This window comes from Simochromis diagramma, unplaced genomic scaffold (genome assembly GCF_900408965.1).
Source record: "Simochromis diagramma unplaced genomic scaffold, fSimDia1.1 OVJJ01000680.1, whole genome shotgun sequence".
Taxonomy (NCBI): Eukaryota; Metazoa; Chordata; class Actinopteri; order Cichliformes; family Cichlidae; genus Simochromis; species Simochromis diagramma.
The window spans coordinates 1,220,442-1,245,368 of record NW_024387470.1 but is presented as its reverse complement, the minus strand read 5'-3'; the positions used below and the strand labels follow the sequence as shown (position 1 = coordinate 1,245,368).

Here is a 24,927-nt window from a genome sequence, read left to right as displayed (position 1 = left end):
TTTGTCTCTGGCTGCCCGGTGGAGCGCTGCTACTGGATCTAGATCCCATATTTACATTCAGAGCGTCCCCTGCAATGGCCTTCTTCCCTTACCGGCAGAAAAGTGCTAAAATACCATCACTCCACACACTGTATTGTGCAGACGTGATTATCAACGGTGGACTCGAACCACCGTTCCCTGTGATGGACCGGTGTTTTTGCAATTACTCTGGCAGACAACTCCTTTTCTTTTGCACAACACCGGAACCGAACACAAGCCTGGGGACTCGAACCCCAGGATTTTCCCTCCAGAGACTTGAACTCCGGAGCAGCAAGCACTTCACCGCTCGGCCAGACAAAAAAACGCCTCATAACTGTATACAAAGTTAGCTACAACTCACCCATCTGCAGCAGTCCCCTCAAAATCGATGATCTCGGTGGTAACTGAAACACACGGTTCTGTGACTCCTCCATTTCCTTCGCTTCAACAGCTGGTAGGACAAAGGTACCTTTTTCCACAGGGGTGATCAGCCCGTCCACGGAACCGTTGTTCAGCGACCACACGGACCATCCCATCCTCGTCGCCATTTTGTTGTGGAAGTTTTCTATTTAGCACCCATGTACTTCCTTTTTCTATCTCAGCAACAGTACAGCCCTTCTTTTAATTAACAGTCAGTCTGACAAGACTCCGTACTGTAAAACAGAACAGACAGGTTGCTGACATAGGATTCAAGTGATTGCTTCAGTTTTTCAAGTCCACTGGGGCTTTTATATCAAAGGCAGTTGCTATTTCAACTTTTAACTAAATTCAACTTCATTTCAATGAAAATGGGCACAAATTAAAATATTAGATCAAATAAAACCAGTGTGTTTCATGGCCGTCTTCCCGGCTTTCTTCAGAGTTATTGATAAAATAGTTCAATAAAAGCCAGATTTTAGAAAGCTGCTGTGCTGACTTCTAGAACTATAGAGCTAAGAATGAAAGGTCTATAGAGCCTTCAAAATGTGGAAAATCATTTTAACTACTCACTTCATCTGGGACTCAAGAGACCTATTGGAATTTGTACTCAGCTCAGGTACTGGTTGACCACAGGTTTTTGCATCAGCTATGCTGGGTTTGGTCTGACAGTGCTGAGATCACCCCGGGTCTCATTTTTGATAATTAGAGTTTGCATTGGTTCAGAGTAGTTTAAATGAAGTCTAACATTTTATTTTATTTATTTTATTTTATTAAGCTGTGACAGTTTTGCTGTGCAGTGATGTTACCAATGATGGTGAGACAGGCACATATTTTTGTGTGCTTCGCTTTTCTTTCTTTTTTTTTTTCGTTACAGCTTACAAAAGACAAAATCTTTTTACATAATATGTTTGGACTTTTTTATTGGGTCACGCACATTTGGAAATGCCATGGCACTACAACGGAGCACTGTCAGGTCGCCAAAGAAGCACATGAAATGAAAAAAAAAGTTATGATTGTTGGAGTGGAATTCAAAATAAACTTACTCTTTTACCATGGATCCTTTCCCATAATGCAATTCTGTAGCACATACAGCCACTTCTTTTAAAGAACTCCCTCCCCTTAGTCTGTAATGCAGCCTAAAAAACTCCCTACATATTTCTAACCGACATAAATCTAATACCAGCTGAGTTTAAAAAGGTCCTCCAGAGCCAAAGGAGACATTATACAGCTGTTTTCACAGGCTCAGTAGGCTCATGCCAAAGTGAATTTCAGGATGTGAGATTTCACTATTAACCCCTGCCACAGTAGCTACAAATTCCACAACGCGCTTGTGGCCAGTGGATAACATTTGGCAAAATTTTGTTTAAATAAGACATCGCTATCAGCCGTCATCCTGTATGTTTTTCTTCACACTATGCTACTGTCTGCAATATCCTGCAGAGACTTTAAACAGTTAGCATACATATGCCAGATGCTCCATGGAAGCTAAAGTTCAAATCCCCTGCATATGTGCACTTCCCTTAGCGCCGCAGGCAGGGAATGTGTGAAAAGGTCAACTCTCACACTGAGTAAAAGAAAGAAATGGCTGGCTTTTATTTCCCCTCACCGTTCTGTTTTTAGACGTTGATGCAATTCAATGGCTGCTGCTTACTCCTACTCATCTAATCACCACCAAATTAATAAATTAGTCGTATTTCTAACCAGCCTATATTTTACAATTTTCATCCTTGAAGATTATTTTTACGTTACGGCACGTTTAATTGTAGCAGTTTTTCAGCTGGACACATTTTGTTTCTTGCTGCATTATGATATTCCAAGCTCTAATTACACTGAAATGTCATTTTCTAAACCCATCAGTGAGGACAGCTCCAAGAAGAAACTCTACTCAGTAGTAGTAACCTAATTGAAATACAGGAGATTAGAGAAACACATCTGGCTGCGGTGGATGTTGGATATATTTTTTTTTCCAGTGCCTTGTTTTTATGGCTACAAGGAAAAAAAATGGCCTTCAAAGCTGCTCTAATCTCATACTTCAGAGGGCTGGAGAGAGTTTTTTTGGGCAGCAGACTGTATATCAGGAATGTAAGATCTGAATGCACGGGCTCGTTGTGAAATATTTAGTGAAAGGGACTGAATGTGATGATGGGCCATGGGGTGGAAGAGACTATATCTGAGAGGGCTCTTTGAGCTTCTTCCCTTTTTTGCAGATTAGGACTGTGGGAGTTACAGTGGATTTGGTATGAATCTGAACAGCAAAATTAAGTAAAATTAAGTCTACTTTAGGGCACTAGTCCATAACTCTCTTATCTAAACTGAATTTGTTTAGATAAGAAAGCTCTTGGGACCTATATCTCATACACATTAGCAGCGTTAGCGAAGCAGTTCTCTGTAAAAGATTCAAAGACTAGAGCATGTATGTATGTAGTTGATGTGTTAATGAAGGTCACATGCACAAAGTGTTAATCAGGGTTTAATCTCTTATTTAGGTTTGTACCGGCCTCCTAAATAGTATTTCTAATTTAATCATAATGTTCGATATCAAGTTATCATGAATTTCAGTAATAAATCGATTCATTGCTCATCCAGTCCAAGTGCTACACTACCACCTCAGTGACAGGCTAATTGAACAGTACATGCCGAAGATCCAGCTGCTCCAGGCACTATTTGCATAGCTTCATCATAATTTATCAAAGACACCTCAGCAGGCGCTTTATCACATCTCAAGACCAATTTCTCCATCCTTTTCGCTATGAATACATTAAGTCCCCAGCTCATACATCTTTCCAAGCTGTCCTTATGCAGAGCAGTCGTCCCCTGAATTAAGTGTGAACGCAGGGCACAGTTTGTCACGCACAGTATCATGTCAGCCAACCACACTGAAATATCAGCCTGCACCTGGCCAATGGCAGTGAATTATTTAACCGTGCAGTGAGATCGGTATGCTTAACAAAGTCGTGAAGCAGCGCATGGCATTATCAAGTGCAGAGGTTGCTAGTCATTAGATAATTTTCACAATCAGTCGTCAATCAGTTAAATTATTGTTGGTCATTAGGAATGTAAACTTGAACTCGCTGCCCTTAGAAGAAAATCTATTTTCAGCTTAGTGGCAGGTGGAGGGCTGATGAGTAAGAAAGGGTGTGTGTGCATGTGTGTGTGTGTGTGTATGTCGAGCCATGGTGCCTAGTAATTAAATACCTAGATTTTAAATTTCAGTGATCAAATCCATTTAGCAGAGAAATGGAAGAAAACTGGGTGTGTTGAAATTCTACCCCTATGTAAATAAATTATGGATACAGTATAATAGTAGTAGCCACTCACACCATGCACATTCTTTTTCAAGACACACAAGCCCCAAGCACTTCTTTGACAGGGTGACATTAAATCACAATTAGTATCACACTAGTCAAAATTACTAGACAACAACACAGTTAGGGGACACTGTGCTGTTATTTACTATCGGAAAGAGTTTTTGAAGCAAGGTTAAGAAAAGAGGTGACAATCAGTGACTAGCAGTATAGCTTCGGCTGAAAGACAGCACTACAAATGTTTGCTTTGAGAGTGCTGATAGAGATGTATGGAGAAGGTCAGGAAAGGTTGCACTGTGTCTTTGTGGATCTGGAGAAAGCATGAGCGGGTACCAAGAGAAGAACGTTTCTAATGTATGAGGAAGTTAGGAGTGGCAGAGAAGTATGTGAGGGTGGTACAGGATATGTATGAGGACGGGGAAATCATGTTGAGGTGTGTAATCGGAGCGAGAGATGGATTCAAGGTGAAGGTGAGATCACATCAAGGATCAGCTCTGAGCCCATTCTCGTGCACAGTGGTGTTGGTTGACAGACGACGTCAGCCAGGATTATCGGTGGACTGTGATGTTCACAGATGACACTGTGATCTGTAATGAGCAAATGGAGGAGAGCCTGGAGAGGTGGAGGTATGCTCTGGAGAGAAGAGCAATGAAAATCAGTAGAAGGAAGACAGAATACATGTGTATGAATAAGAGGAAGATAGTTGGAAAGTGAAGATTCAAGGTGTAGCAATAGCGACAATGAAAAGAGAGGTGAAGAAGAGAATGCGGTGAAGTTGAAGTGGGTGAAGAGAAGTATCAGGGGTAATTTGTGACAGAAAGACAAATAGTACAGTGAAAGGGAAGGTTAACAATATGGTAATGAGACCTGCTGTGATGTGTAGGTTGGAAATGGTGGGTTAGAAACAAAAAGACAAGAGCTAGCACCGCTGAAGATGCTAAAATTTCTGTTTGCCAGTGGCCAGGATTGACAAGACTAGATATAAGTGCATGAGAGAGACAGCTGAAGAGCTAAGCTAAGCAGTAACTAAAGGATGCTGAATATGTATCTACTAGGCAGGAGAAAAAGAGGAAGACCACAGATAAGGTTCATGGAGGGATAGAGTTAGATGTAGGCAAATGATCTGGTGTGGTAAGCTCTAAAGCAGCAGCTGAAAGAAAAAGAAAAGTAAGAAGAAGAAGTGTATCAGCAGGTGTGGGTGCTTGTTTCCTAGTTAGATTACTATGTAGCAAACACTATAAAATGATGAGTGAGTGAATGAATGGACTGTTTAAACACAACCACAGATAGACAGAGGCAATGCATACAGCAGGCCTGGCCAAAGTAGAGGGGAAGTCCCATGTGACTTAGAGTGTACAGACTGTAATTAATTAATTGAATGTCAGTGTGAATAGTAAATTGTCCAATTACAGATTGGATTTTATAGCACATAGCAGATTTTTGTGGTTGCATCAAAATGAGTTGTACTTAAACGGCTTGCTGTCCACCTATCTATGTGTGTTACACATAGATAGGTGGACTTTGCAACAATAAAAACATTACGTTTTTATTGAAAGGTTGACTTGCCTACTGACGTGTGTTGTTGGCACTATTCTGTTCCAAGAGGTCTAGTTGTGATTGTGGCGTGGGAACCACAATAAAGCCTCTTAAAGTGTCTTCAGATCAATGAAGTGAGTCTTTTATAAGCTTTCTAAACATCACAGTGGGAAAGGGCAATCTCAGAAGATTATACTTGTCAGATTAAATGAAAGTGTAGTGGGGTTTCAAATGGAGAGCAGCAAGAGGCTCCTGATTGGAACAATAACGCCTCATGGCTGTGAGAAAACAAGCCAGAGGTGCGTGAATTCATCTGACGGTTTAAAATTGGCCATGTGTGAGACTGTGTGTGTCTGTCTGTGTGTGTGTGGAGGGGGGTGGGGGTGTTCAGGTAAGTCCCGTGTAGGAAACAGTGAATTATTTAAGACCCTCTTGTTTGTTTTTGCTGACACGTGAATCACAGCGGCCTCATTGCACTACCTTACCTGCTCCTGGTCTCTCAGTTGACATGTAAAATTTCAAATCATATGTGTGACCTGTCAGGTGAGAGTCATGGAGTCGAAGTAATACAAGATGGGATGGTAAAGTCATCATAAAGTAAAAAAAATAATAACAATAATTTGTCTGATTTCCCCTTTAAAGTTGTGTTCTTGTGCAACACTTTTAGATCATTCCCTGAAAACCCTGATCTGACCAGCATGTGGAACTAAAATGTGACTTTTGTGACTATTGCATATGCGTTTCTGGGAGTTCCTTTCTTTATGTGCAGAATATAGAGAGGACTGTATTTAAATCAAGTACGCAAAGTGATTATATGTAATTTATCGCTATTTGTGCCAATATGTAATGCTTTATTTATTTATTTATTGAATGCTTTATAATTTTGTTTTATTATTTGCACTTGATATGATGGCAGTTATTGCTTGGAGGAGCTATTGCAGAGATTCAAGAGAGTGTGCTACAATCCACTCATGCTGACGTTTTTGGAGTGTCAGATGAAGATGTGATAAAAACGTACAGATTACCAAGCCACCTAATTCTAAATTTGCTCAACGAATTTAGAGATGACCTTGAACCTCCAACCAAAAGAAGTCATACTAGCAGCAACAAAAATTTTGTTTGTTTTTTTTGTTCAGAGGAATGCATTCACAATCCATTCAATCCCTAAAAAAATGTTCTTAATAACATTTTAACCGCATGTATTTGCATATAACCGCATGTATTTGCATATATTATAGAGGCCACTAGTGCTGACCAAGCTGCCATCTTTCTCTCTTCCCGTCTTTCAATGGCTGCTTCAATTTCAGCTTGAACCTCCAAACCGCAAGTAAGTAATCATTTTTTGTCATCTTTTCTTGCTGTCCCACTGGGCTGGACATTAGTTTAGTTTTTTTAGCTACATCTGGTGAAGTTGTGGTAAAATGCTGGTATTAGCCTATTCGTTGTAGCAAGCTAGCCTGAAGCTAATATTTGCTAAATTTAGGGACACCCGTGTCTCTTCAGGAGTTGGAGGCCGGTGTTCTAGGAGCGGATCTCAGGATCTCAACAGGCAGTGTTGGGCAGTAACATAATACATGCACCGGCGTTACGTATTTAAAATACAAAATATGAGTAAATGTATCCGTTAAAATTACTGTTCAATAGGTGATATTGAGAATACAGTTAGTTTGTTGAAATAAATGGATTACATGGCGGTATTTACCTGTTTCATATGTTAGGCTATGGTCTCTCTATTTTTTGGTAATTCCACGCCGGTGGAAACCCAAACAAAACACACAATAAGAGCCTCTAAAAATTATTATACAAAAATGATTTAATATGAAGGCAATAGCAGAGTGTTAGTGTTACAGGCATCGCCCTAAACAATGTAGCCTCATGGGCAGTGTAGTCCGTGCTGCAGGGAGAATGGACTGCCATACCCGTTATGTGTCTGTGAGCGAGGAGGGAGAAAAAGGAAAAGTACAGCTGTCACGGAGCAGAAACGGGAGCTGGAAGCATGTAAATATAATAATAACCACTAAAGCCAAAAAGAGTGCCTGACGAGCCCAGCTGTAAGTAAGCTGTTAAGACTCGACTGTACACCGTGTTCGTGTTTTCCTCCGAAACAATAAGCAGCCTTTCAACGCCTCTCTCTGTCTCTCGCTAGCAAACTTGACCCAGACAACAAAGTAAAGCTAGTTTTCAGCTATGAGCCCGACACGAACCGGACGTATTAGCCAGAGGTCCCTTTACTACGGTTCGGAGCCGCTGACCTGTTTTATCTACGCGCGGAATAGTTTTCTACACGAGATCGCTGCAGCCTTACCTAATGTCCACCTACTGTTACTCATTTATATTAAGATTTTAACATCTAGTTGGTGTTGGTATGGCGAGTAGCCTTCAGTAATAGTAATAAATCACACAGCAATAGCACATTCATGTAGTTGTAAAGTATTCAGAATACATTACTTCTATAATCTTTGGTGGAATACATTTTAAAATTAACCTTCCCAACACTGTCAACAGGTTAGCACCTCATACCACAGTGCATCAAAGCAGTCTCATGAGCACTGGGAAGGAGGAGCCCAGAGCCCAAAACAGACAGTGCAGGAGATGACAAGGTTAGTAATTGTATGGTGAAAATTATACTTTGTTATCTTGATTGGCAAAAGAAAAGTAAATACAAAATCTGCTTCTCACATTTAGGGCATTTCCAAGATTTTTTTTTTTTTTTCAAAACTTCAATTTCTTTCATTACAGCTGTCCTGTGCCAGAAGTTCTGTTGACCCACAGTGAGAGGCATCATTTCAGAAACACCAGGAAGACTGAAACTCATCGCCGGGATCAAGCAGGGCTCGTGATCTTCAACAGCAGCTCCCTCACAAGAAGGATAAACCCAGCATTTCATGAACACTGATGGAGACCTTTGCTTTGTGTAATGTTAGAAGTACTCAGATAATCCTCAGAGGGTCTGGACTTTTACATAATAGAATAGAATAGAATTCAACTTTGTTGTCATTGCACATGCACAGGTACAGGGCACGTAACAACCTTTGACTTTTAATCAGGTTTTATTTAATTGTGTCAGAGAAAACATCATGTGCTCTTCATGTAGCTGAGTACATTCAGTGTTTAAAACAGAAGTTGTGCAGGTCTGAGATCAGCAGTTTTCTGAAACACCAAACTGAGGTACTGTTAATGCTGATGTATAGTGACACAGTTACAGGGGTGATTAATCCTTTTGATTTTTTGTCTTTAAATTTATCAATAAAACAGCTGCAGCTTTCACTGACAGCACATGTGGTACTTTAACCTTTGTACTGTTTTCTTCAGTTAATTTTGGAGTTACTACAAAGATTGAAGATATAGGATGATCTGTCTGCTGTCACTGGGTGGTGCTGAGGTCTGAATCTGAGGACAGCTCCTGTAATCACAAACAGAACAGAATCATCACAAACTGAAATATAAAGTTTATCTCTCAAATCTGAAATACAGCTGATCCTTCTCCGGCCTCACACACTCGGGATCTGAAGTTGTTCAGTCCTACAGTTCTGCCGACAGCTGTTTATTTTTTTATTTGTTTTAAAGGCTTTACTAACACATTTTCTAATATCATGTTTACCTTTGAGTTGTTGATGCTTTATAAATGGACATCTGCAAAGATGAGATGATGGAGCAGGTTTCAGTCGAGGTTCAGTCTGCTGCTGCATCCTGGTCACAACATACAGAGGTGTTATCAGCTCAGTATTGAACAAGAAATATTAACGTTTCAAATTATTTGTCCTAAAGGATGCAAGCTGTACAGAGTACTGCACATGTGACTTTGTGAACATAATTCATTAAAAATAATTTGGACAGTTTTTTAACCTGAATATTTGTAACAAACTCAGTAAAAAAATTTTTTTTAAAAAAGCTAAAAAAAATAATCAGGGGAAAAATGTAACATTTTAAGTTAAGCTGACAAGCGGAAGTAGTTGGTTTCAGTACATAAGTATCGGGCTTTGCTATTTAATCCGTAGCTATTGACTAATGAGGGGAATTTAAAAGTTGGCGTTAATGTCCTTCCACATGTGGAAAGCGACAGAAAACATGCTGCTGTTTGCACATGTTTAATAATCAGCTCTGCACAGGAGCAGAAGCAGAGTCCAGCCTGTTGCTCTTACAGTATAATACTCATAATAAAAGTACAGTAACCGTGGTTAGTCACTGAGCAGCCCGGTGCGTTTCTCTTGATTTCTTTAGTCAGGGTAAATTCATTCACCTGCACGGGTTAGCTAAACGAACTTTACAAAACATGTTTCCCCGACAGCCGAGTGCTCATTTTAGCTAGCTAGGTCCTTAGGTAGCTAGCTAAGGACCTAAATTACGGATTAGCTTACAAACACATTTAACTTACCAAAAATAATGCGGTGGGGCCTCAGGTCCTCCTGTCTGGTAGTCCAATTTACTGAAGAACACCTCAGGCTGTCACTTTGAAATAGTCGGTAATGTAAACGCTGGACTTCTTGGCATCTGCCATTCCCGAACAGACACGTGCGAGTTTGTCCGTGACCGCAGCCGCGTCGTCAGTGTTTTCTCCAGTCATTGGTCAGCATTATAATATATGCAAATACATGCGGGTCGGAATCCCCGCCCCCCAGCGCGCCCCCGTACGCCAAAACAGTGCCAGCAGAGTGAAACTGAAAAATGGTTTGAAACCGAAAAGTGGATTGAAACCGAAAAAAAAAAAATTGTAAGCGAAAACAAAAAAATTACAGTTTCAATTAATTGTTTTTCACTATCAATTTTTTTTCCGGTTTCAATACAAGATTTTTCAGTACATTTATTTCAGTTACAATATTTTTTTTCGGTTTCAATCCATTTTTCGGTTTCGTTTCAAGGTGGCATCGTTCTGATTCCATAATAGTCCTGCATTAGAGCCTGTCAGTTACTAACGCCTGTTTCCATTATAGCAAATATGTGTGCCAGACAGTTTGGTCAGACAGTACGTATGACCATGTATGACCTGTATTTATATGCTTTTCTGATTACAATTAACAAGCTGCACCTATTCGGTTAGTAAATTACCCGCAGCTGAATATCATCTCTAACTTTGCGACCTTGCTCTAAATTGCGCAGCTCTTGGCAGATTGGGCCCTTATATTGAAATGAAGTGGCTGCACCTGCGTTTAGAAAAAAAGCTCAACTTCGTAAATTAACCATGAAACTAACCACATTACTATCAGCGCTATTTCAGGCTTGTGCTCACATGCTATTTTGCCCTGTATAATAAATCCGGCCTTGTGTGGGCAGTCAGTTCACCATTAAACTTTTTCATTTAAATCAATGAATGTATTTCATTGTAGCCACTTTGTAATATTTTATTCCCACTATTTGAACATGTTTAAGCACTAATTTGCTTTTTTGTGCACTTTTTTATTATCACATACTATGAATTAGGCCCCAAATGCAGACTCCAAGGCAGACTGAGTTAACATAAGGAAATAGTAGGTCAAAGCACTGAAAGTACAACAATTTAACATGTTTAGATGAAGCTCACAAAAATAACAAAATATTTCACAGTAAAAGAAAAAGTAGGACACATTTTCTTAACAGCATAATGAAATAAAAGCTGGCCCCATCGTAAATATTTTTATTCTAATTCTGTCAGATCTACCTGTTTAGTTGCTAATGGATTACAAAAATCTTATCAGCCAATCGGCAGACGGCAGCAATTCAGTGCATTTAGGCATGGTAAAGATGACATCCTGAAGTGCAAACTGAGCAAAATGTGGATGAAAGGGAATTGAAGTGATTGACATTTGACTGGCTGGTCTGAGTATTGCTATAGTATGGATGAAGCATGTTTGGATGGGCTGATGAATTTTGATTTCTCCTGCAACATTCAGATTGTATGGTCAGAATTTGGCATAAACACCAAGAAAGGATTGCTCTATCCTCCCTTGTATTAATGCCTCAGGCTGCTGCTGGTGGTACAATGGTTTAAATTTCAGTAGCACAGCCTGAGTAATGCAATGACCATGTTCATCAAACTATGACTGCAGTGTACTGAAAGTGTGTTGTGATGGCTGTTTAAGAAGTTAAAATCAACTCAAACTGGTTTCTTAAACAAACATCTCAATCTAGTAGAGCACCTTTGGGATTTGGTGGAGTAGGAGATGTGCAGCTGACAAGTCTGGAGCAGCTGTGTGATGCTAGCATGTCAATATGGACTAAAATCTCAAGAAAGTTTCTAATATCTTGTTGAATGTGTGTCAGTTCTGAATGCAAAAAGCGCTACAGCCTAGTACTAATAGGGTGTGCCTAAAAGTTAGCTTAAATAAACCTGAAAAGCTTCCACTTGGAGGATAAAAGCCCTGCCAGCAGTATTAGAGATTCCTTCTAATTATTGCCTTTATTATATTTCATGATATAGTCCACTTGTGGATTATTGCTCTGTTCATCTTTTTTTTTTTTAAATAAAATGTAGGAAACCAAGCTAACACTAGCCCTGATTCATGGGTCCAGTGGGACTCAGGGAGTAAAGCAGTGAGTGTGAAAATCACAGCTGAGACAAAGCTGTGGCCTCCAAGCTCGAAAATAATAGCCTGTGTGGGTGTTGAAATTGAAATGATATTACAAACTATTTTTACTGGCCACCTACACAGATGCTGCACCAATCAAATTACAGCACTGACATTGTTGGACTGTGTCATAAATTTATGTCAGCTGGGGGGAAACTAATATGTGGCTCGTGTCAGTGCGGAAAAATAAATAATACAGTTCTTCATTTCAGTAAGCGCTCTTTAGACACCTTAGATCCAGCACAGAGCACAAGACTGAAGGATACATTTTTTTTTGTTCCACATTCCTATTAATTATCGTATGCTACTTGTATATAAAGAAGAAGATTGTATTTTCCTTTCTCTGGCTACAGTTGTGTGCATACTGACGTGGCTTTGCTTTCCTTCAGGCTGCTTTGAACACTTTGTTGATCTACACTTATCTCACTCTGAGCCGGTTAAACAGATCTAAAGCAGGCCTTAGAAATATCAATGAGATCGATCTATGAGTCTGCACTTACCCCAGCTCTGTGATGGCGGTGTGTACCTCAGCTTCCAGGCTCTATAACTCCAGCGTTTAACCTTTTACCACAAAGCCATGGCTATGTCTAAAGGCTGGATGCACCTTACGATTTCCCCTGGCAGTCCAACTATGGTCACCTCTAGTTTGCAGGGTTAATGTCTGTAAGAGGAGAAGAAATTGTACCTGCAGTGCCGGCTGAACCTGGCTTAGTGCTATAAAGAGCAGTTCATTTTATGTGGATCATTTTGGTTTTTCAACATGTGATAATGCACGCCTTCAGTGCCAGTCAGAGAATTTCTTGACAAATTACAGTTTCATCTTAAGTGAAGGTCGCAAGCTGTTTTTCTTTTTAAATCAGTTGACTGACACCTCACCCCCGAGTTTTGTTTCAGTTTGCTGCTAATTTAAAGTTTTTGTCCGACACGTCCTTGTGAGCAGACCATAAACAGTCAGTCACAAGGCCGAGCTGCTTTAACTGCTTCTGCTTTGCCAGAGCGTTGCAGTTCAGCTCTCACTTTAGCAGGCACAAAAGCAGGTGTTTATTTTTACCCTCGTCCACAGAGGCTTAAAGATGTCACAATGCTTCTTTTTCTGCTCCGCCTCCCTCCCACACACCTCTTTAACAAATTGTTTTAACTTTCTGACAACTCGTCAAGCACGCCCAATTCATACAGTTCACTGGGTAAGTGGAGGTGATAAAGAGGTCCTATTAATTAAACCTTTCAAGGAAAAGTCCCAGAAACAAAGTGCTGCTCTCCTAATATTTGAATAATTATTGCAGTATTCTTTAAAAAAAATCAAAAACTTATAGTAAACAGTATTGCTGCTGGTAAAAGTTTTAGCTAGCAAGCTTGGCATCAATTTTAGCTAAAATTCTGCTAAAGTTAGGATCAAAGAAATGAATCACTCTTCTTCTACTATGATAAAAAAAAACCACTGACTTAATTGCAACAAGATTTTTATAATGACAAACCTGGAAAAGTCATAGAAAGCCCTAACTATAGAGACTGTGAGTGCTAAAGCAGCTAATTACTAGCAGCATTAAATTTGCTGGTATTCTGAGTCTGTGTCTGTGTGTAAGAGAGACACTTACTGTAGTGGGAATGTGATAAAGGACAGTTTGCTGTGAACTGGCAGGTGTTCAGATGTTCATGTAACTGTATAATATAGTAACAAAACTCCCTTGTTGGTGCCAGTCGATGGTGAGTGGGATGGTCTTATTGACAGGCATCCAACTGGTGGGTGTCCTTCCAGTTTTCTCTGAAGCTACAGCTTTATGAAGTTGATGAAGTTTCTTATAGTACTTAATTTTTAAAAAGTGGCTACTAGCCTAGAGTTTTAAATCGGTTGTAAAGAGTCATTTATGTTTGGTAAGTCTAGCATAAATGCTGATTTTTAGTCCAAGAAACAATGGTTTCTACAGCACTTTGTTTTTTAATTTTTTTTATGACTGTTTCATTCATTGGTTTAAAATATTTTAAAGGCTTTGTCTGTAAGCCTGTTGAAGACTTTAAAAAAAGCCTGTGAGTGGTTTACTGGAGGAGAACCTGGTGTTTGAGGTTGACTGTTGATGGCAAGGTATCAAGATGAAAGCATTTGAAAATGAAAATGTTTTCCAAAGAGACCAAGAGGCGCTGCTACCTTCCTTGTATAGCCAATGCATTTTTCACTCTTCACTCCTTTTCTATGGTAAATCTCTTTTGCTCACCCTGCTTTTGACCATTTACCCCCTGCCTCTCTCTTACACTTGCTACACTTTCCATTTCCTGGAGGTGTTTTACACACACACACACGAACGCACACACCATTCTTTGAACAGAGATGTTTGATGTTAGAAATGAGCTGCCGAGCGCGGGCAGCGATGCTTTCTCCTTACCCAAATCCTTAAGTCTTTTGTGTATTCAATGAGCGATTGCATACACTTAACCATGCATGACTTTGATAAAGCTAAACTCTGTGTAGACAAATAGGCCCTCCCTCCGTGCGCTGACAGCACACTTCATAAGGGGGCTTTCATGTGCTATGTTGCCATTCCTCCAGTGTGGAGGAATGGACTTTGGCACAATAGTGTCTTGATGCCGCATAACATTAAAGCGAGGTTCAAAAGGCAGACCTTTCGATGCCCATATATCACGTCTACCTTTATGAACTTGGTCATTTTTCATTTTTTCCGCCTGTATTGTGAGATGAATTAAATGAGAGGAAGTAAATGGAAGCAGCAGAATAGGGCACTAAAAAATTCTGTGAAATTTAGTTAAAATAAGAAAAGTATACTCTAGATTGAGTGTGTTCATCTTCTTGTCCACACTTTTCCCACTGTGTCCATCTGTTAGTTTCAGTTTCACTGAAGTGTCTCGGCAAACATGTTGACATACACTTTTACATTTCGGAACAATTTTGTTTTGCTGCTTCCACTGAAGTGAAAAAGACAACTTGAACTTTTAAAGTTGTGCCCAAAACTATTTCTCTGGACGTAAGCACTCTGCCACACACGCTTACTCTCTACTCCAATCCGTGGGAGTGCAGGCTTTGTAGCCGTCTCTGGTGGTTCAAAGTGGGTTGCATAGCATACTAAGTACTTTGTGTCGGTGGTATGTTATGTAAAAGTAATTCTAGGTCTAATTTCAGTTTAAAGGGGAACTGCTGTGGCACAGTGGTGGGCTGCAGTAGACTGCGTGCTCACGTTCAGTTGAAGTGACACTTTTCTTGGACTAATTTAAATTCAATCAGCAAATAGAAAAAGGAAGAAGGAAACTTACTGCAGACTACACTGAAAATTCAAATGATCCATTTCAGTGCAAAAAGTCAAATAGTAGTTGAATTGAAACAGTCTGTTGTTAGAGTTTGTACTTTTACAAATAACTATCTTTATAAATGGATAATACAAATGATGTAGTATGACATTTCTCCAATTAAAAGATGAAAATGTAAATACCAGTTTGACAGAATACGACTGTCTCCCCCTGCCTTGGACTGCAGTCACGCATTGAGACATGCTTTGGGCCTGTTTTCTGCTAAGTGCACACTGTATTGTAGGGCCAAGGACAGGGCTATGTACCATAACTTCTTGCATGAGAACTTTTCTTCCCTCAGCTAGAACACTTAAGATGGGTCGTGGATGGAAACAAGGGAATGGCTAAATGTTCCTGGAGTGGCCTACCCAGTCTCCAGACCTCAATTCTCCTGTGGAGGGAATTGAAGCTTCGAGTTGCCAAGTGGCAGCTAAGAAACCTCAGGGATTTACAGAGTTTATGAAAGAAGAGTGGACCAAAATCCCTCCTGAGGTGTGTGCAAACCTGGTGACGAACTAGAACGAATGTCTTCCCGCTTGTGCTTGCCAACAATGGTTTCTCCACCAAGAACTAAGTCACGTTTTCCTTGTGTATCAAATACTTATTTCAGTTGATGACATGCAAATCAAAACGTTTTACTTTCCTGTAATATTTTGTCCAGATTTTGTCTCTCTTTATTTCATTGAAATTACCAGAAAAATGAGAGACTATTTTGAAAGAAATGCAAGATATTTGAGTTGATTAGCTAAATTATATAATTCTGGTTGTTGAAGCTTGGCTGAGATAACAGGCTGATTAGTGAGTAGCAGTATGGTTTCATGTTGAGAAAGAGCACTACAGATGCAATGTTTGTATTGAGAGTGTTGACACAGAAATATAGAGTCTGAAGGAGTCAGAATGTGGCTTTGTGGATGCAGCATGTGATTGGGTACAAAGTGTGGATCTGTGGTACGTCCGGAGTGGTAGAGAAGTACGTGAGGATGGTTCAGGACATGCATGAAGACAGTGGTGAGATGTGTGGTAGGAGTGACAGATGGATCCAAGCTGGCAGTGGGATTACATCAGCGATTAGCTCAGAGCTCCTTCTTGTATACAGTGGTGATGGAAAGTTTAACCGATGAGGTCAGACAGGAGTCTATGTGGACTGTGATGACCTTATGGTCTGTAGTGAGAGCAAGGAGCTTATGGAGCAGAGCTTACAGGGGTGGAGGTACGCACTGGCGAGAAGAGGAATGAAAGTCAGTGAGAGGGAGAGAGGTGTAATGTGAAGGTACATACATTTAAATGTCTGGGGTCAACCATACAGAGCAAAAGTGTACATAAGAGCTGAAGAAGAGAGCACAGCCAGGGTGGTGTGGGTGGAGATGAGAGTCAGGGGTGACACAGCAAGTGTTAAAGAGAAGGTGTAGAAAACGGTAGTGAGACCTACTCTTATTTCCTCTTTCTCTACTGTCTGACTAATTTAGATGTAAACAGATAGAGATGAGACTTCAAAGATAGATGACTTTATCATTTAAACATGCACTGTATGATCTTCTGGTCAGTTATTACTGACTAATTTGCATTTCTCCTTGATCAGGTCTCAGAAACAAGCTCCAATTCAACTTTGTGAATATGCACATCATTGGTGCACTCTGCTACTTAAACAAAGCAGTACAAAAGAGTGCTTTGTTTAAGTAGCAATGATTTAATACAGAGCTACAGACTAGATGATGCAGAGATTATATTTATGATCTCGTTACAGATGCCCAGTAACATTATACCAATAGAAATAAAGGGTCATTGCAGCATTTAAAATTTGGTATCTGGAAAAATGCAAACAGCACAACATTGATGACTTGGGTCTATCACAACTTTGCATCAGTGGAGCGATCACATAAACGATTCCAACACTTTCAGTCTCATACAGGGATGGAGTTAATTTAATATGCACTTGATTTGTGCATCTTTTTAACAGGCTGATTGTGGATATAGCGGGCTTTTCCGCTGCTGTAAAATAAGTAAAATTAATTATATTAAGTGCTGAGTGTCACACAGCATCGTTTTCTGTTAATCTGTAGCTGTGATGTCTTTATTATTATGGTTTATTCATCTGACCATTGTCAAAAGACACAAATGTAATGTCCAAAAGGACAATATGGGGTGTAGTGTGTTATTACTGTTATACCCACATCACTGAATGAAAATAATATTAGATAAGGTAATGTAATTATACATAATATGTATTAGGCTAAATACTTACGATTTATAAACAGAAGTGGACTCTGTGGAGTTGTATTTTAGAAAAGCGTTTATTTCTGCATGTGAGTGGCCACAGAAGACATGAGTTCAAGGACTCAGCAAGGGCTCAAGTCCCTGGAGCTCCCTCTTCCCCACCCACTCAGCCACCCACAGAGACAATGATGGCTCCTCCTCCCACCTTCTCACTCCCACCTACCTCCTTTTCCTGTCCTCCATTTTGACACTGAGCAATGAGGCCCACACTGACCTTGCAGCCACTTGCAAATATGCACCTGAAATATGCTGCTGAGCTCACCGCTACAGGAAAAGAAACACCTGCAGCTGTGCAGCTGACGGACCAGCACTGGCACAAACACGTCCTGGCAGACACATTCAGTTATGCACACACACACACACACACACACACACACACACACACACACACACACACACACACACACACACACACACACACACTCACACACACACACGTTTTCATATCATAGTGAGGACATCTAATTGACATAATGCTTTCCCTAGCCACTTACCCTAACCCTAACTATCAGAAATTAATGCCTAACCATAACCTAATTGTAACCCTGGCAATAAAACCACATTTTGAGCCTCAAAAATGCCTTCAAACTCATGGGCATGGGCATTTGGTCCCCACAAGTATAGTGGCATGCCAAGTTTCTGTCCTCACAAAGATGTCTAAACATGTACACACACACACTTACAAAGAGTGCATTTGCAGTGGGAAGCTGTTTCTAGGTGCCCCGTCTTCCCACGGGGCCTTCCTATCATCACAAGGGCCAGCAGTCAACATAACCTGTAGACAGCTCTGCCATTTATTTTTCCTCTTCTCTTCTTCTCCACCTACTACACCTTTGGCATAATAAGTACTTGCAGCAGTGACATCATGGCACTGTGTGACCCTCTCAGTCATCAGTGCTTATAACCCCGACCCATTTCCTAGGCATGACCAATTTATAACCTGCCCGCCTCACTGCTGCCTCACAGCTGTCTGTGATGCCGCACTGCCGCTCGCTCCAGTGTTTGTTTATGAACCCCTGGTTTTCCAGTGAAGGTCATTATGAGAGGAATTACACAGCCAAACAGCTTGGCTCGGACCCCAATCTCATTCCTCACAGCTTGTCCGGGAGGATAGCAGCGGATTTAAACAGGGGGCAAGAGATTATTAAGGTGCTGGACTGTTTGATCACTCTGTAAAGTTAGCATATATGCTCTCACCAGGAAGAGAAGTTTTGTCATTCACGGGGCACCTGAAAATGCGCAGTGCAGTCGGGGCTCCCTTGCGAAAGTGGCTGCAATTGAAGTGGAAATGACAAAAGGGACTCTGGAGCCCAAGCTGCCAGGAAGGACTGAGAGCCCAGAGAGAAATAAGAAGAGCCACTCTGTAGAGGAGGAGGAGGGATGGTGATGCAGAGTTTTTCTCACCTTGGGGTACTCATTGACCTTGCCTGAGCAGCATGCGGTAGCCATAATAGGCATAGGCATAACAGAATATTTATGTTGTAATCTTAGTTGTTGATACCGATTATGTCCATATTTAAACCAATGAATGAAACAGACCAAGGCACATTTAGCTTTATGTTTTTATATTTAAAGAATCCATCCATCCATCCATCTGCTTCCGCTTATCCTTTTCAGGGTCGCGGGGGGTGCTGGAGCCAATCCCAGCTGTCATAGTGCGAGAGGCGGGGTACACCCTGGACAGGTCGCCAGTCTGTCGCAGGGCTAACACACAAGGACAGACAACCATTCACACTCACATTCACTCTCACATTTACACCTAGTGGCAATTTGGATTATCCAATTAACCTATCCCGACAAGCTAAAGAATCCTTAAAAAATAACCTTAACTAAAAGGCTGCTTGGTACTGTTAGAGTTTATATAATCTTAGTCTTTTCAAACATGTTTCAGAACCCACAGGCTGAATGAAAAGTACACGGTGCTCAAGGCTGGAGAAAATTCTGCCTTTGTGAAAAGTTGACATTTTATAAGAGCACTGTTTCCACCTGACAGGGTACACAAAGGAGAGTGGCCTTGTACATGCTGGCAGATTTTCCTTTAGGAGCGTTTCCAGTTTAGCAGCTTTTGCACATGCATACATGCACACACACACACACACACACACACACCAATATAATTTGAAAAACAATACAACACTCAGCACCACGGTGCTAATGTTGGTAATTTATGCATATTTGAAGTGAGATTTGCTACAATTGTCAACCTCCAAGACCTTTTTTACATATTTATATTATTTCAAAGGATGCGTGGCTAACTATTAGGGCAGCGAAAACAACAAAATCCCCACATTTGTTTTGGGCTGCATCCAAAAGCAGCAGCTGGGCCGATTCTGGTGATAGTGAAACAACAAGCAGCCTCAAAACTTTTTCGGTGTTGTCGTACAAACTTTTGTGTTATGTTGAATACTCTGCCATTCAGCCCTGATATAAATATAAACCAGGAGAAAGAGTGATGTTGTATGCACATCCAGAGATTAGAGAGATCAGAGAGACTGACTTGTTAAAGGTGGTATATGTGGGTGGCTTGCGGTGTGTGCTGGCATGATTACTTGCAGCAGGTGGGTGTGTGGAGTACAGTAACAGTACATAGTCAATTTGAGGACATGTCCAACACTTTTCAATTCTTCTTGCTGTAATACAGTCATTCTTCTAACTGTTAGGTGAGGCTGTGTGCAGACAGGAAAAGGACCCAAGGTGCAGACTCCGGAGACAGAACTTAAACAAAAACAGCTTTAATGCTGAACGCAAACATGGCATAACAGGAAAATGTCAAAAATAAACTAACACCGGTGGACAGGCAAAACACACAGCAAAATACACGGTAGATCGCGACACAGACACAGAGAAACACTGGGCTTAAATACACAGAAGGAGCAATCAGGGAATGGGTAACAGGAGGGAAACACAGCTGGGGCAAATCAGAACTGACGAGACAAAAGGAAGCGTAAACTGAACACACTGAGATAAGACAGAGACCTTCAAAGTAAAACAGGAAACACATAACACAGACTCACATGCAGACACTACAGAGGGAACAGAGACGTGGGACCAGGGCAGACACAAACACTGACTGAACACGGGAATATAGGAACTAAGGATACACAGAGACTCAAACTAGACAAGGGGATACAGGTGATAGGGGAGACAGAGCAACTAAAGAAGACAGAGACATAAACCATGAGACAGAACTCAAAGAAACCAAAGACTAAGTATAAATAATATAATAAACTCAAATACCCTGGGTCAACGACCCAGGCATCCTAACACTAACCTATTGCTAAAGGATGCTTCATGTGGGTTTATGAGCTTTGTGTTTCCTGTGGAACGTTGCCATGGGACCCTCCGCTGACAGCAAGCTCAAGGACAAACCTCAGTATTAAAGCACAGAGGAGAGTGCTGTAGTTTCACTGTATCTCTGTCTCTCTTCTTTTCCTCTTCTTTTTCTTCTCCCTCTTTTTTGGTTTTGACTTAGATTGCTGTTTCATATCGCTCAGAGTTCAATTCATGATATTAAAGGAATGACTCACCAGGTCTGGCTTTGCCAGGAAATAAAGACAAGCCTCATATTTTTTCCTGAGGGTGATCAATGCATGCGTGTTTGACCTTCAGCTTCCAAGTGCCCACCTCCATATCATATCATGCAGTCCATAATGCCTCTATCCACTTGTTAAGTAATGATGTAGAAACCCTTTTTATCGTCCAAGGGTGTAACGTATTGGCTTGAGGCTTCCATACAGAGCCTGTTTTCTTGTTTTCAGCTGTCATTCCACAACTATACATTTTCTTTTTTAGAAATACTCGAGCTAGGCCTCAGGATCTCATCTCAGTTTTTTCATAGAAGTTATACAACTATGTGCTATTTTGGAATTAATTCATGATTCTTTGAGGGGATACAACAAAAAGATGCTGTACTCTTCATTGTGATATTGTTTTCCAGTCAAAATATAAGGTCAGTGCTGTAGTCTGTGCTAAAAAAGGATTGCAAGTGCTACAGCGGTTATGATAAATGCTCCAAGTAGAGCTGCATGAGGAACTGTGTTGGTTTAGATATTCTGTTGTGTTAACTGAAATGCTATTATACATTGTTGCATAACCTGCATGAGACAATAATATAACGTGCAGAACATATTCACAGACAAACAGTAACAGTCAAAAGTTTGGACACACTGTAGAAGTGCTGTACAGTAGATGTGGCCGTTGTAGGGATAGTGGGCCAGTGGTGCGTCATTGATAACAGCAATGCTCAAAACACACATACAGTATGCCAGGGGTAAATGCAGCAGGAGCAGAAGAAATCTTTCTGTTTAAAAGTCCATTATGATTTGCATGTGCTAAAAGACGTCAAGTTCCATATTTAGATGTAAGTACGGAAGATTGCAATATATTTATTTATTTTCTTATGAGGCTGCATGTGCATATTTCACTTCCATTACAGAATATCTCCTGAGACATTATGTGTACGCAGTTTATGTCTACATGAGGTCTGCATGTTTTGATTGTAGAAGCCAGCGTGTTTCTATATCTGAATGGCTTTGATTAGCGCTGATTAATAAGTCATGTAAAATGGCCAGACATGATAATAAAACAATTCATTTACTCCCTCTTCCACGTTGCACATCCTCCGATTCGCTCCTCTGCCCTTCTTTTTGCACTTTGATGAAGAAATTGCAATGACACACCATTTCATGAGAAAATAAATCGGTTTCAAACAAGAGTCCGCTTCATTCCAGGCCGACTTAATGCCATGCTGACCCTGATAACACTTATGAAATATACACGGCAGAGAGGGAAGACGAATAGATGGTGAGCTAAACCTCGGCTGTGCATATGTGATCCAGGTCTGGGCAGCAGCTGTCTAGGAGGCCTGCAGATACTGCCTGTACTGGTCTGGACATGGAATGTTTGCAGAATAACTGTAAAAGGTGTGATAGAAGACAGACAAAGCAGGGGGAAAAACATTTCACTTTGGAGCCATGAACATATCAAGCCTGGCTAAGACAAGCCATTAAATACATAAGGATGATTAACACCAACTCAGTTATTATGTTTCCACAGCAGAACACTAAAAATTCTCTAACACATCTTTGAATTCAAACAGCCTTAAGCAGTATAAACATGTTTACATCTGTGTCAACAAAGGCCAAAGGCTTTTGATTATGATATTTGAACAAAAATAACTGGAATGAATTCAAATTACTGATCATAGAATCTTCTGATGTAAGTGGTTACAAAAAAATCTCTAAATATCATCCCATTTAAAATGTAATTAAAAATTTAATATGGAGTTGCCATAAAATATTCAGTAATAGTTCATGCGTTGTATCATTCCTGCTGTAGGCATTCCATCTAAGAGAGTTATTGTGCATGAAATGAGAGGAGGAGTAAAACAAGGCTCGCTGAGTAGAACGGAAAACGATCTGCCATACAGCGTAATGACCTGCCTTTCACTGCCTGTGTAATTTAACGCTGGCTCTGCAGGACACACTTCGTGGATGTGTAACGTACAGTGCTCTACACGTGGGGTCATGTAAGCCTTTAACGAGATAGGCAATGATGAGGATTTGAAAATTAATGAAACTTCCTCCAAGGAAAAACTTTCTGTTGTCTGTCACAACATTCAGTGTATTAGATGAGTATCCATCTAAATTTATAACCATCTATGAATTTATAACAAGTAGGGGGTGGCAAATATTTACTTTGATTAATTCTCTCTTCTGGACAGCATGGGTTTGACCATTGTATTTCTTTAAGTAGAAAAAGAACCTGTTCTTTTCTTGTTACACATTCAGTAACAAAACTTTATGAATTAATATATTTTTATTGGTAAAAATGAAAAAAAAAATGGCATACTTCTTTCTGGTGTACTCCACCACCAGTATGGATACGTACTACTAGAGTTCACAACACTGAACAATGCTTTAGGAGGAATTTCAAAAGGTCAATAAAACTCATGTTTTAATAACATTGAAATATTAAAGTTATAAATGTTTACCTGATGACCAATTAAGGTGACGTCAAGGTGTCACAAAATAGTCTACTCCTAGTACTAGTGCCAAGCCTGGAAACTGGAAGAGTTATATGAGGAAGAGCAGCTGGCATAAAGTCTTTCCTAAATCAAACATCAGCTGTGGTAACCTCTGTGCAGAGGGAGCAAGAGAAAGCACCTTTGTCTGACAGCCACATCGGCCATCTGTTAAGTTATCATTAAGTAAGGCATTAGCGCTTATGCCTAATAATAAAACAATAATGTTAATGTTGGAGCTATGCAGCAAACATAATCAGTCCTGCCCATCTGGGATATAATAATAGATGATGTTAATTTAACAGGATATTACAATTATTTGTGTCTAAAAACTGTTCTGTTTCACTTAAGGATTGTTTGAGAAAGTCTGTCAGTAGCTAGACAGTCTACAGTGACAAAAATATGTCGAGAGGTTACCACAAGCACAACACTACACCGTGACTTTTTGCACTACCAAAGAAAATCTTAAAATATTTGTTATTTAATAACAGGGCCGCAATAACCACAAACTTGGTCACATCATAGATTACTCTGCAGAGAACCAGACAAGGATTTTTTAACTCAGTGCAGGAATGTGACAAAATAAAAACTAATAAAGTAACACTAGATGATAATTCACAACACAAAATCAGTTTCTGTGCAGACAATTTAATATTGTATCTAAAATACCCACAAAACTCATTTCAGGAATTTTCAGTGCAATCAACAAATTCTTCAAAATCTCAAATGAGACAATCAGCTGGAATAAAGCAACCATACTTTGTGATGATGCATGGGACTCTACAGCTCAGCACCCTACCCTCCCACTTCACACTCACAACATTAAATATCTTAAATATCTAGGTATTTCTGTTTACCCCAGGCTGTCAGAACTTTACGACTACATTGGATCGGTTTTCCAGTAGCATTAATTGGCTGAAACAGTCAAAATCAAAATCCTTCCTCAAACTTAGTACCCCTTTTAAATTACCAGTTTTACTGACAGCAGCCAGAGATATATGGTTGAAATCAAAAGACAAAATTATATTGAAAAAATAAGAAAGGCGAAGTTGCTAAAAAAAGAAAACAAAGAGTCAGTGATTTTCTGACTGCCTGGTTGAAAGCAAATAGAACTATCACCGTATAAATGCATAAACATTTAGCACAAACCAGAATTCGTGTTATACAATAAGCCCGTTCACTGTACCATATCCATCAGAGTATGAATGTGTGTGCGCTTGCGTAGAAAAACCATTAAAAAGTTGTAAGAATGGGTGAATGAGCCAAATAAATAATTGGGTGCTCAGAGTAAAAAAGCTGATGTGCAACACAAACACACCAATTACTAATTTTGATCAAATTTCCAAATATTTTCTTTATAAATTAAAAATATATTTCATTTATCATTTATACACATAACAGGTATATTCATATATATTATTTTCAGCCATCTTGAATAGTGGTGTCACTGATGTTGTTAGGTTAGATTAGATGAAACTTGTTAGTCTATTAATCCCTCATTTGGGTTCCTCTGGGA

The 24,927-nt window shown here is 40.0% G+C and overlaps 1 protein-coding gene and 1 long non-coding RNA gene across 6 annotated transcripts in view; one reads left to right on the top strand and one right to left on the bottom strand.

The window, feature by feature from the left end:
* Positions 1–24,927, top strand: part of LOC120723519 (beta-1,3-galactosyltransferase 1-like) — a 208,572-nt gene that overhangs the window by 98,712 nt on the left and 84,933 nt on the right. The window lies entirely within an intron of this gene.
* Positions 8,587–9,149, bottom strand: LOC120723521. Its single transcript, XR_005693765.1, has 2 exons — positions 8,881–9,149; positions 8,587–8,682 (listed from the first exon to the last, which is right to left on the bottom strand). It is a non-coding gene; the product is annotated as an uncharacterized LOC120723521 (long non-coding RNA).